This window comes from Rousettus aegyptiacus, unplaced genomic scaffold (assembly GCF_014176215.1).
Source record: "Rousettus aegyptiacus isolate mRouAeg1 unplaced genomic scaffold, mRouAeg1.p scaffold_m13_p_2, whole genome shotgun sequence".
NCBI classification, from domain to species: Eukaryota; Metazoa; Chordata; class Mammalia; order Chiroptera; family Pteropodidae; genus Rousettus; species Rousettus aegyptiacus.
In genome coordinates this window covers 59,633,128-59,645,915 of record NW_023416295.1, presented here as the reverse complement: position 1 = coordinate 59,645,915, position 12,788 = coordinate 59,633,128, and the positions used below count along the sequence as shown (strand labels likewise).

Below are 12,788 nucleotides of genomic sequence, written 5' to 3'. Positions count from 1 at the left end.
GACTTCCCTCCTTTAGGTTCTAGGAATCCAAAAATGTTTCCACTCTGGTAGGAATTAGCTAAAAACCTTAAAACCTCAGAAATCATATAAAAGAAAGAGGGTTGTAATAAGTTTTACACTATTTTAAAAATCATGCTGATTTACTTATATGCAAGGTTATAAAAGTCATCAATTTTATCCAAAGGCAATATTGCTGACAAATATTACTGAGTGTGTTGGTGATTTAGTACTTAGAAGATAAATGTAATTTTAATTTCCAGTTTTCAAAATGTGAAAATAGATAAAGATGACATCAGAAAAGCATATATTAGTGTGCATTTTTTTCACAGACAAGGAAAATATATATAAAGATAAAATAACTGCACAGACACATTTTACTGATATATTTTTGTCTGCTTCATTTTCTATGACATTTTATATTTAGGTATAAACATATTATAAAAGTTAAAAGCTTGTTTTAAAATATGGCAAGGTGTTCAACTTATTTTACTTTGAAGATAAAAAACCTAAATTCATTTTCTTAAAAAAATATAGAGAATTATGCTATATAAGTGTTTCTAGAATTTAAAAAAATACGTGAAAGCATTAATAATTTTTGATAAAAATATACAATTTACTTTCAGGAACAAATAATTTAAATAAAATTTTCAAATGAAGCAATGTCACAATCATGAACCTATTTAAAAATTTTTAAAGCGTCTATGATATCTTCACTGTTTTATCATTTTGTGGATGTTTTTAATTTATAATTTCAAATCCATTTAAAACATACTACAACATGGTAATGTTTAAGTCAGTCTATGGCTGTTACAAAAATTCTTCAATAATACTTTTTTTTACCTGCTAAATTTATAAAATTTCTTTTATATTGCATGTTTTATTTCTATATTTAGGAAATGATGCAGCAGTTAATAAATCTTCTTTAAAAATATGAAAGCGTTTTTCTGCTGGCATTTTTTGCCCTCTTAGCTCTCAGTACCTTCCGTGAATTTTAGACACCATTTTACATGAGGACAATTTCTAAAAAGCAAAATATAACTGTCTAATTAAGGACTGTGTGATTGGCTAATTCGCGGTCTCTGTGACAGTTGTGACAAATACACATATTGGCACAGCCCTAACCTCACTTCACAGTTTGCAACACAAAGATGGTATTTTCAGAAATGTGGAGAACAGTCTGATACAAAGCTTCACCTTGTCTAGTGCTATTCCATTTAATTTTTTATTAACTGCCTGAACATATGCCATTCTAGAAGAGGGTAATAGTTACAAAATGTCAGCAGAAACATTTAAACTGCTAAAATGTAAATGATTTTATAAATTTGTAATGAAAGGTAATTGTCATGTGGGAAAAGTAACAGAAAAACAGATATGGGTAAATGTAAAACTGGTAAAAAATACATCTTATTGGTTGAAGGTAGGAAAACCTAAGTATATTTTAATGAATACTCCAAGTAGTATTTAAATAAAATTAGATTCGTAAGCAGAAAATGTGAATTCTATAATATTTTATTTTCTAACATTAGGAAAGTTCATAATAATGACAAGAACTCATAGAACTTTAATGTGCCAAATTCAATAAACAGTAGGACATTAAGATGTTTCACCTCGTTTAAAAAAATTAATCAATCAATCAAAGTAGGATAATATAAATAAAAAGTGTCTTCGGTATTAGCACAAGAGCTTTAAGAGCACAATATTCAAACATGATTTGTTTGTTTCTTTATTTTTCCACTACGATGAAAAACAATTTAGTGATTAATCCCTTCAGCAACATAACGCTGGGTCAGTACTTTCCGATATGTCAAGAAGAAGACTACGGCAAGGAACTGAGTATTTCCTCAGCCACCACACAGAGCAACTACCTTCCAGTTAGGTTTGCGGGCAACCATCTTTAAATGCTTGAGCTGTTCTGCGTGGCCATGACAAGATTTGCAATTCTCTACGTTTATTTACACACCATCACCCCAACTAGACATCACATGGAAGTGGCATGGTCACAGCTGACCCCAGGGTAGTCCCTGTCTCTGCCGATCCAATTTCATTGTGCTCTGCAATTGAACTGCAGTCATAGTGTAGGGGATGTATGCATAGGACTCCGTGCCACAATAAAATTAGCAGAAGCTTGTCAGGGGGCATTTTCTTGTTTTACAGTGACAGACCCTGGACAAACAGGCCTGCTTTCTAGAAATCCATAGAGGTCTGGCTCTCCTGAAATGTATATGAGCCCAGCATACTTGTGTCACAGTGTTCTATATAGTAAGCTTGTTATGTAATAGTTTCAGGACAATGTTAAGCTTTTGTTGTATTTTTTGTTTCCTCTTCTCATTTTTCCGGGGCTGTAAATTGCCTATGAATAGACTATTTCTTTGTGATTTGTAGAAAAACAGCTTCTGTTTTTTAATAATAGCCACTGAGAAAAATTTATTCTTCCTGAAGAAAAAAAATGCAACACGGATCTCTCATATTTTGAAAGCAAAAACTCAGACTTTTTTTTTTTTGCAGTTTGATAAATTAAGCTTCAAAAGTCTGATTTCTGAATCCTCATTTTACCTCTAAAAATTAGTTACATCACAAGCAAAATCTGTCTAAGAAGGCACATTTAAAATATGCTTGCAAATAAATTTAAAAGGTTCTTTGTTTAAGATAAAATGTTAAAAGAATAATATGGTAAATAGATTAATTTTACCATTTGTTGGCAGAACATTTTAAAACATAATATGTTTTGCAATCTAGCCTGAAGTGATTTTATTAGATATTCTGTGCAGTCCTTACATCAAACATTCTCAGAAACCCTAGGATCATTTCATATTCACTGGAAGACAGAAAGAAATCCAAAACCTAGTTAAATAAATTGTTCATTTATTCCTTCTCTTTTATGCACCAATATCTACATGTGGTCATTAATTATAAAGAGACTATTATAGCACCATATTTTCATGCAATACGATGTCCTGGTATATATCAAAGAAGTCCCATAATTAAAACAGAAGGGCCACAATGACAATTAAAATTACAATCTATATGGGGAAAGAAAGTACAGTTCTGCAATTTTTCACCCTGTCACTGTCAGCTGCATGGAATATTCTGGTCACGTCTCTTGTAAAGCAGCCTAAATTCTTCTTCACCAATGCAACCTCAAAAGCATTATCAGCACCTAAGCAAAATCCTATGCAAGTATAATTTAATACGAAGCCACAGTTTGCAAGTAATAGCGTATAAAGTGATATTTAAGTGGTGTTTTAAGCACACTTCTGATGGCTACAGCCGCTTTTCCCTGGTAAATGCGTTTTCCTTTGAGTAGTGATTATGAGTCCTAGGTGAAGAGGTCCTGTGTGCAGGTCTGTCTGTAAGCCTTACTTCCAGCTGCCAATCTTTACTTCACAGTGAAGAAAAAGCCACATAGCACCTTGTTCTTACTCTTGTATGCTGTCATCCCCTGAGCCTGATAACACAAAATCATTTCCACATAACACTTTCCTGCTTCTGCCTTTTAAACCTTGAGACCTACACATTGTGCATGCACTTGCACCCTTGGCAACCAGCTCCCCTGAAGCTCCTTCATTTGAACCATCAGAGTCTTCCAGCAGACTATTTTTAACACTTATCTTGGTAAATATCTGCATTAATGGAGTACAAAGCTTTTTGGTAGCAATATGTATTTGCTACAATTTATTGTCTATAAAAGTCACGAGCAGTGAATTATTACTCTTAAAATTGTGTTTTTCTTTATAATAACTTTAAACTGAGCACTCATATATGAAGCATGCAATGGAGATTGAGAAGGTTTTGTATAATAAAACTGTGACATGGTCATTTTTTCCAGTTTTGCATTACAGAGACACACTCATGCATGGTGCTTTTTAAATTCTTATTATGTGTGAGGTCAGGGGGTCGAATGTCAGAAAGTACTGTTAATTTCACGGGGTTAGGGGAAAGTAAATTCAGAGGGAATACAGATCACTTAGCACAGAAAACCAGCTCCTCTGAAGTTTGGTTTTACATTTGTTAACCATATCCTTCAGCTGACGAACCATTGAGACCACGGTGACATTCTGGGCCCAGATATAATGGCTTGACATGCTGCAGTGAGAGTGTGATTCCGTCGCCCTGCTCCCCGTGCCAGCCTCAGCCTTCCTCTGAATCGATGAAGCACTAAAACTCCACACAACTGGAACTGAACAAAGCATGTTGCCATTTGGGCTGTGATGTTTAAATTATAGAGAAAGCAGTCAGGATGTCTTAAAGTTCAATCTGACAAGAAATGTAAAATATATTTTTGTCTTCATTCTCTGGGAAGGTAGCATCTTACACTGCACAGTATCACTACCCAGAGTCCTTTTAAAGCGGTTCACAATAGAACATCAAAGACCAAATTCTTGCATTTCAGGGCTTTTTCACTAATCAAAAAGACACCTTAGCATTTGGCAAAGTTTCTGGGAGAAAGTAATAACCTAGATAATATTGTTTTATTCAGTTGGCAGTAGAGGGCTATACTTCCTTTATTTCACTATTTGTTCTGAAAGACAAAACTAACATGCTGGCACAGACATGTACACCATACAAGTTTTACAACTCACTACCAACAACGAGGAGATAAAACAATGGTCCATTTTATGGTTATGCCAGGTGAGTAATAATCAAAATATGTTTTAACGGGAGGACTGTGGACATGTTGAACTGTGATAAAACCTGTAATTTTAGTTAAGCATAGTTCACTGGGCTGGTAGAGACAGATGCTGATAGGTTTGGTTGAGTAATTCTTATTTTATTAGTTTAAAAAAAAACGATATTTTCAAATTCAAAACTCAAACTGAGCTCAGCTGCCCCCTTATAATTAAATTTTAATGACTTAGGCTGAGTGTTTGTGTTTTGGCAACATGCTTAATAGTGTTAGCATTTAAATGGTTACAACTAGAGGTTGAGGGGAGGAACTCCACTGCAAGTCATAGGTGACGTTTCTGCAGACACTCTGGTTGACTGGAATGATGTGGGATTTAGCGGGACAGATAGCCACAGGTCAAACAGTTGTAGTAACTCACTAAAAAATAAATTAGAATAAAATATTACATACTCTAAATTTCTCAGTAGCTTGAGGGTCAATGTTGTTCAGTTTTAACACTTTTTCTGAAGAAGTAACAGTTCTATATATGTTTGTATGTCAAAGGGTCTATTGGTAAATAAAAGCTGTATGTAGTATTCCTCATAAAGACCACTCGTTCTCACAAAATGGCAAGAACAATCCAGGGCACATATTTTAATCAGTTCTTTTTTTAAAGAATTATTATTAACTTTGCAATGGTGTGTTTCACTGGCTTTCTTTTATAATTAAAAACTTTCCCCCTCAAATTCTCTTTCCAGGAAGCAGCCTGTTGCCTGAAGTTTTAATCCTTCATTACTAGTTAAAACAAAATCACCAATTAGGCACATGAACACGTCTGTATTAATCTCATTAAGGTGATGGCACCAAATAAATTGGAACTATTTTTGTGCTTTTACTGTGTTCCTATGGCTTTATCAGGCCCTGTGGTCATATACAAAGACCTCGAAGCTTAGTCATTTAGAGTCATTCGGTTGTGGACTGAATGTGGCATTACCATCTATGGCTGAAAATTGCTTTCAGCTTTTAAACTGCACTGACTAGTCTGTAGTTAATCTTAGATCATTCACTCGCAAAATTAAATGAGCCAGAACGATGGTCTTTTTTTTTTTTTATAAAATAATACATCACAAAACACTTATTTGCCCTGCCCAAAAGAGAGATCAAATTCATTTAAAATCCCATAAAACGGAGTTGTGAATTTTTAATTTTATTTAGTAGCAGAGAAATAGAGGGTGAGCTATCTTTCTGCAGCACATCATTGCTATAAATTTACATATGGAACATGGTTTGATGCTTAACCAACCTTTAATCTACCTTTGATGTATACTTCTACTTCAACATGGTCATGTGACACCCTTATTAATGCAAATGTAAAAAAGACTGTTTTGGATCTCTGATGTAATTAGCCAATAAACCATGAAAAAAAAAGGAAGAGTGCCTACTTGAGTCACTGGAGTTGCATATAAAGTTTGCAGTTGTCACAGAAGAATATAACCTTAAGAAACTAAGTTTAAAATTTTTATTTCTTTTCTATGTTTTCTGCTCAAGTAACTATTGAACACTATTTTATTATGCGAGTGATAGTCAACTAAGATTTAATTGCTAAATAATTTGTTTCAAAGGAGTAAACCATTTTAATTTCCATAGATTTTTATTCAGCTTCTCGTAAAAGCAAAATCACATTGAGAGATAAATGCTAACTGAGGCAATGGGTAATGCAATCTTTCTTATCCTGATTAGCATATTTTATAATCACTTTAAGAATATCATCTTTTAAATGAAAACATTGGCTATATTTGTTTCCTACTGCCCTTCCCTACAATGTGGGCCAAATATCTATGTATTGATTTTGGCAGTCACTAATTTTAGGCTCCAAAAACTTGAGCCACCATGAATGAGGTGAGGTCACCTCATAACGCCAGCTGGAGACAAAAAGTTTGGATATTTGAGGAGGTGACCCAGTGAGTTCCCTGGTGGATGATAGGATGCTAAGGTTAGATATTGGAAAATAAGGTTCATGCTACTCTGTCAGTGGGGCTGGTGCAAGCTGCCTGTTTGACAGAGAAGGTGGTGTGTGGTCTGGACCTCAAGAAGAAGGAAGTTAGCCACCCAGATCAAAATTACCCTGTCGGTCATCTAAAAATGATTCTGACATCAGCTTAGGGAGACGAAAAGAAAATGATAAAATAAAAAAAAATTATTATGCTTTTTAAAAGATATTCTAGAGAAATTCATGGATTCATCTCAATATTATAAAAGTTCCTGAATTAAGAATGTAATTGCCAAAGCCACATTGGTGGCGTCTCTTTATTTTTATTATATGTTGCAAGCATACATTACTTAAGTTGCATAATTTCAGAATTTAATCATTCATTACTTTTAAAATATAGTTTTATAAGCATAAGTACAATAAAATAAGATATATTTATATTTGAATGTTTTTTTTAATTTAAACAAAAAGAAAATTAACTAAAATTAATAGTTACTCATTGGTTATATAATTATTTTGCCAACTAGGGACATGTCTTTCTATTTCATTTGTGATAACGTAGATAAAAAAGATTTTGTGACCAAAATATTATACTCATTTTTATTTAGAATGTTCTCCCTGTCTTAAAAACTTCCTTGAGACTCGACCTAATTTTAAATATAACTGGGTTCCTTAAATTTTATCATATTACTAATTTAAAATAGGTATTACATGTATATTTTTCAATACATTTTAATGATTTAGAAAGACATAAATCTATTCAAGATGTGCCTTTTAAGAATATGGATGAAACAGAAGATACGTATATATTTTTAAATTATTTCTACATATCAGGCGACCATTCTAAATACCGCAAAATATAAGTTTTTCCATCTAAAGAAAAATATCTGCATATTATTGTTTATTCTGTAAAATATTCCTTTTTTTAATAGCCTGAACCAAATAATTTCTCATTTTTACAGGCTTCACTTCACTTTTCTCACAGTGAATAAATTGCAACTTATTTCCATGAAATTCACAGATGACACAGATCTTTATTTTGCATAAAGGCATAAAGAAGTGTCTAATATCTTCAATATTCATCTGCTAAGTGGACATTTGCATTGGGTTAGAACGGAAAAAGAGCCCCAACCCTCCCGCAGTGACAGCTGTACAAAGGGATGACATCTGACAGCTGTGACAGTGCTGAAGGGAAACTCAGATGACTCGCAGCATCCATGATCCAATTACAGCACACATCCCTCTGACAGACCCAGCAGCTTGACTCCAGCGTTTGGAAGGACAGTATTGATCTCTTGTCAGAAACCAGTTGCCTGCCTGCAATTGTGTGCTGCTGAACTTTGAAAAGCTATAGTACCCTCTTAAATGATAGGGGCAGTCAGGTTATAGTATTCAGGTACAAAGAGAGGTGCAAAGGGTATCTGCTAAATGCTCTAAACTTGAACAAATCATAACAATATGACAGTCCAATCATACTCAAGGAGCCCAGCTGATCTAGCTGGCTACTGTCTGTGCTAATGGAAAGACAGCTCTTTGTGTTTAGTGGGATGATCTTACTTGATGAAAAGGCCACTGCAATTAGTGCATGCTGGTTGGCTGTGCTGGGTGACAGCAGCATGGATGGTATAATGGCAGCTGCCAATAACCCTAACTTCAAGAAAACAGACAATTAGGCCTTTGATCCTAACACTGTTAGTCCCTCTCCTCCAGACCTCTGCTTGGCTTTTACTGTAAACCTCACAAGGGCCATGTGGGACAGCCTCACCAAACAGAACAACCTGGTCAACAGGTCAATTACCTTTCTCCTCTGGCTTCTGTTTCTGCCTTCCTTAGAGAGAAAGAGGGAGACGGGGTAGGGAGAGGAGGGGGAGAGGCTCATGCAAAATGTAACAAACGTAAATATTTCCTTTCAACTACAGTTTAAAGGAAGCTAATATATGAGCACAATGTTTTAACATGCATATGTTTATTAACTATATTATGTTAATTAATTATATTAATAGTACATTAATATATTAACTATATTAATTAACTATATCATGATACCTACATAAAATATAAAAACATATTTTTAAAAATAAGGTGGTAAAAAACATGCTAAACTTTATAATAGAGCTATCTAAATGACAAGTGATGATTGGACACATGTAGTGTTAAATGTTAAAAAATTATCGCAATTCTAGGATAATTAAAGTTTATTTCCAGTTTATCTTTATTACTTTATTTTTTATCTTTATTATTTTAGATGTATAATAATAGATAAAATATTCTAAAGACTTAGAGAATACACAAAACATAATGTAAATTATTTCAGTGCTTTTCATTCAGTGCAGCTCCAGAACAGGTAAATCACTAAGGTAGAAGTAAAACAAGTCAAATATTCAATGACACATACATGTACTCACATACAAACTCAAGTGTACTAGTATAGACAAATTTATGGTCAGAAAAATTAATGCTAGTTTTGACAGCACATTTACTAACAGTAGAATGATAAGAAGAAGATTAGCATGAAACCTGAGCAAGGATGACAAGCAAATTCAGGAAGAGTTCCAAATTTTTTAATGAATATTCTTTGTATACCTCAAATTTAGAACTTTTCTTAACTTTAAAAGTTTTTTTTCTGAAATTGTTGAATAGGTAATAAGTATCTTTAATTCGAGGTAGGGAGATATTAACAAATAAAACCTATAGGAAATGTTTACTGTTGGCATGTCATTTAATTGTAAATACTGAAAAAAATAAGCTTATACAAGTCTTAAATACTTTTTAATAGACTGGGTATAATGGCAAAACCAAAAAACTAACACAAATCTGAAAAACATACATAAGCATAAATATATGTTTCTAATAGTCGAATGTTGAAGAACAGTTTGGTGTTATTGAAAGATAAATGGGGTATGAAAACTAGAGTTTCGGAAATCAAAAGAGAACTAAAGGTTAAAAACATGAAATAATAAACTTTGATAGAGCTTTAGAGCAGAAGAAAACTAAGATATAATAGTGTCTAAGATAGAAGAAGACACAGAACCAATGTGCTACAGAAATACAAACTCTTAATATACTTGTCAAGATACTCCTGTTCACATATATAAATGATAATAAAAGCATATAAGATCACCCAGATATAAATTGAATAATACAAAATAAGTGAGGTCGTGGAGAAATAGACATTCTCTTCTCCTTGATGGGAGTATAAATTGTAAGTCTTTCCTAAGGTGAATTCAGAAATACCTATCCAAAATCCATATTACTTTAATCAGAAAAATTCTTCACTGCACAGAGATTTATATGTAAGAGTATTCATTCCAGTACTGTTTATGAGAAAAAAACGAAAACACTTGAATATCCAGTAGGAGAGGATTAATTAACTATATCATGATATATACATAAAATAGAAAAATATAGAACCAATAGAAAGGATTTATATAAACTGATATGAAATTTTTTCCAAGATATTAGTATTAACATATTTGTATAAAAGTATATACAAAAACAAACAAGTATGTGTAAAAGTCTGTATATTTGTGCATAAATGAATATGTATAAGATGTTTATATCTACATATATGTGTTTTATGAATATTAACACTTTTAGAAATACAAACAAGAAAATAGTAATAGTGGTAGTTATCTATCATGAATTGGAGATGGTAAGGAAGGCTTACTTTTAACTTATGTTACCTTTTATTATTTACATACATCTGTATTATTTTGATATTTTTATACCAGTTAATTAAACGTTTTTGTTAATGATCTTTAGCTATTAATGTAAAGCTAGCAATGACAGCTATTCATGTAGATGGAAAACACACTGAGAGGGGAAAAAAGGCACACTCCCTAAAAGCATCGTATGTTTAGAGATTTAAAATTGTAAAGATAGAACCCATACCATTGGTATTCTTCATTCCTTTATTAAACATTTATTAGATATTCTATTGTAGGTAAGATTTATGCTAGTCTGGGAACATGAAGAGTAATTGGTAGTTTGTCTGCCCACAAGAATCTCATGGTCTAATTGGAAAGATTTAAAAGAGAAGAGTACAATGAAGAATGCTAAGTACCAGGGTAAATTGAGGCAAAGGTGATTTATAGTATAATAGGTAGAGACATATCAGCACTGTATGTCAAGGAATCCTTCCTAGAGGACACTAAATGTAGCCTCAGATGGCAAATGTGGTCAGCTAAGGGAACTCATTGGCCCCAGATTTGAAATGCAGGAAACAACCTGGGCTAAGAAAAAAGCAGTTTGGCATGATAAATCCTTAGAAAACAGATGAGTGGTGAGAAATAAATCTGGACAAGAAAGTAAATATTTCAGAGAGAGAAAAGATGATGAATGACCAAAAACATTGCAGGTTTCCCCAAATTTTTAATTCATTAAGATAGTATAGACATGCAGTTGTCCAAGTATGTTGGAAAAAGAGAATCACCTGAACTCCATCTTAGAAGAAACAAAGTCTTTGGGTGCCCACGAATCCATCAAATTTAATTTATCATCTGCATGTATAATAAGTGTCCTGAGTGATTGTAATTAACTGACAAGTTTAGAAAACATTTGTAAGAGGTTACAATATCCATGATGCTATTATTTTTGGCCAAAGCTTGATTCACCTGAGAAAAAAGTAGCAGACTAAATCAAAACTTCTATCTTTAAATTTATTTCTACAAAGACAAATATTAAGTGAAATATATAACACAAAATCTTAATTCCACCAAGAGCCTATTATGAGATAATTGTCTATTTTCTTGACAAGTAAGTAAAAAGAATTATATTTCTTAGAAAGCGTGTAGCAGAATAAAGGTCCATAACTTCTTATTTATGTAAATTTTCATTACTAATGCAAATTATAAGATAATATGAACTTATAAACATTTTAAACTTAATTATTTTACTATTAAACTGAGAAAAGACAGTTTTTTAAAAATAATTTACATTTTAAATTATTTTTAATCTTTTTCTATTTCTCTAAATTTTTGAATTATTTTCTGACTAAAATATATTAAATTTTATTAATATTGTTTTTCTTAATCCATTAAATAGATGAATAACTTTACTAATAATAATTGACTGTATTTTCATAACACTTATTTTCTATAAGTCTGGAAATAAAGATCTCTTAAGGCTAATCCACAGCAAAGAAAGAGAAAATATATTTCTAGCTTCATTACAGCCTTCAAGATGGTGAGCTTGTTGGTTTGAGTATTATGCTTCTATGATCTAATTCTAAGCATTGATCTCTTTGTGGATCATTTAACTTTGTTCTGCTTCATTTCAAAAGACTGTGTGTGCCCTTAAACCTGTCTATCCCTCAAATACCTGTCATTGGTCAGAAGTAAATTAGGAAAGAGTGTGGATGGTTTTACAGAAAAATATGCAACTCTTCGACTTAATTACATTCAAAGCTCAATTAAATTTAACAAAAATTTAAAGAATTCTATGACAGAAATGTAAAACCATAAACAATAAACTGGAACTCAAAGGTGTTAAGATTTATTGTTAGAAATAAATATTTAAAAAGTTAAGCGTAGTAAACATAATAACAGAAATATTTTTAAGACACTGGAGAGTGAGGATTATCTTATGGGAAAGTAGGGAAAAAGAATGTACTTATAAAGTTAAGATAATTCTAAACTATAAATAAGAGTTCATCAGATTTATAGGGTAATGGGAGAGGTTAATTCTGAGCAGAAAAGGTAGCAGACCCAAAGTGCATTCAAGTCTGTATGTCAGAAATGTAGCATTTTAGTATTGGCTAAATGCATGTTTTGAGAAAGAGGAAAGATACTCAATTCTATTGAGCTTTTTTCCCCACATATTGAGGTATCTCATTCTGCTGTGTTCATGCTCCCAAAGAAGGTCTGCCCAGAAGCCTCACTTAACTCATGCAACCTCCAGTTCCTAGAGAAAATTATACACAAAGGACCATGCTGATAAAATGCATTATTTATAACTGTAAGTTTCTTTGACAAACTATGTTGGATCAACAATATCCTAACTTAAAACTTAGTATTAATGCAGTTCTGAGGAGCCTAAATCTTTAGTTACAAGCATTTCCAATTCAATAATAATAATAGTAGTATAAGAAAGCACAAAGTACACAGAAAATTACATGGCATGTTTTTCCTAAGACTGAACAGCTTGTCCGAGTTATCCACTCCTCATGATTTTCCCCCTACATCACATCTTGGATCT

The 12,788-nt window shown here is 32.5% G+C and overlaps 1 non-coding gene across 1 annotated transcript; it reads left to right on the top strand.

The window, feature by feature from the left end:
• Positions 1 to 9,048: 9,048 nt before the first annotated feature.
• Positions 9,049 to 9,155, top strand: LOC118614478. Its single transcript, XR_004956072.1, has one exon. It is a non-coding gene; the product is annotated as a U6 spliceosomal RNA (small nuclear RNA).
• The last annotated feature ends 3,633 nt before the right edge of the window (positions 9,156 to 12,788 follow it).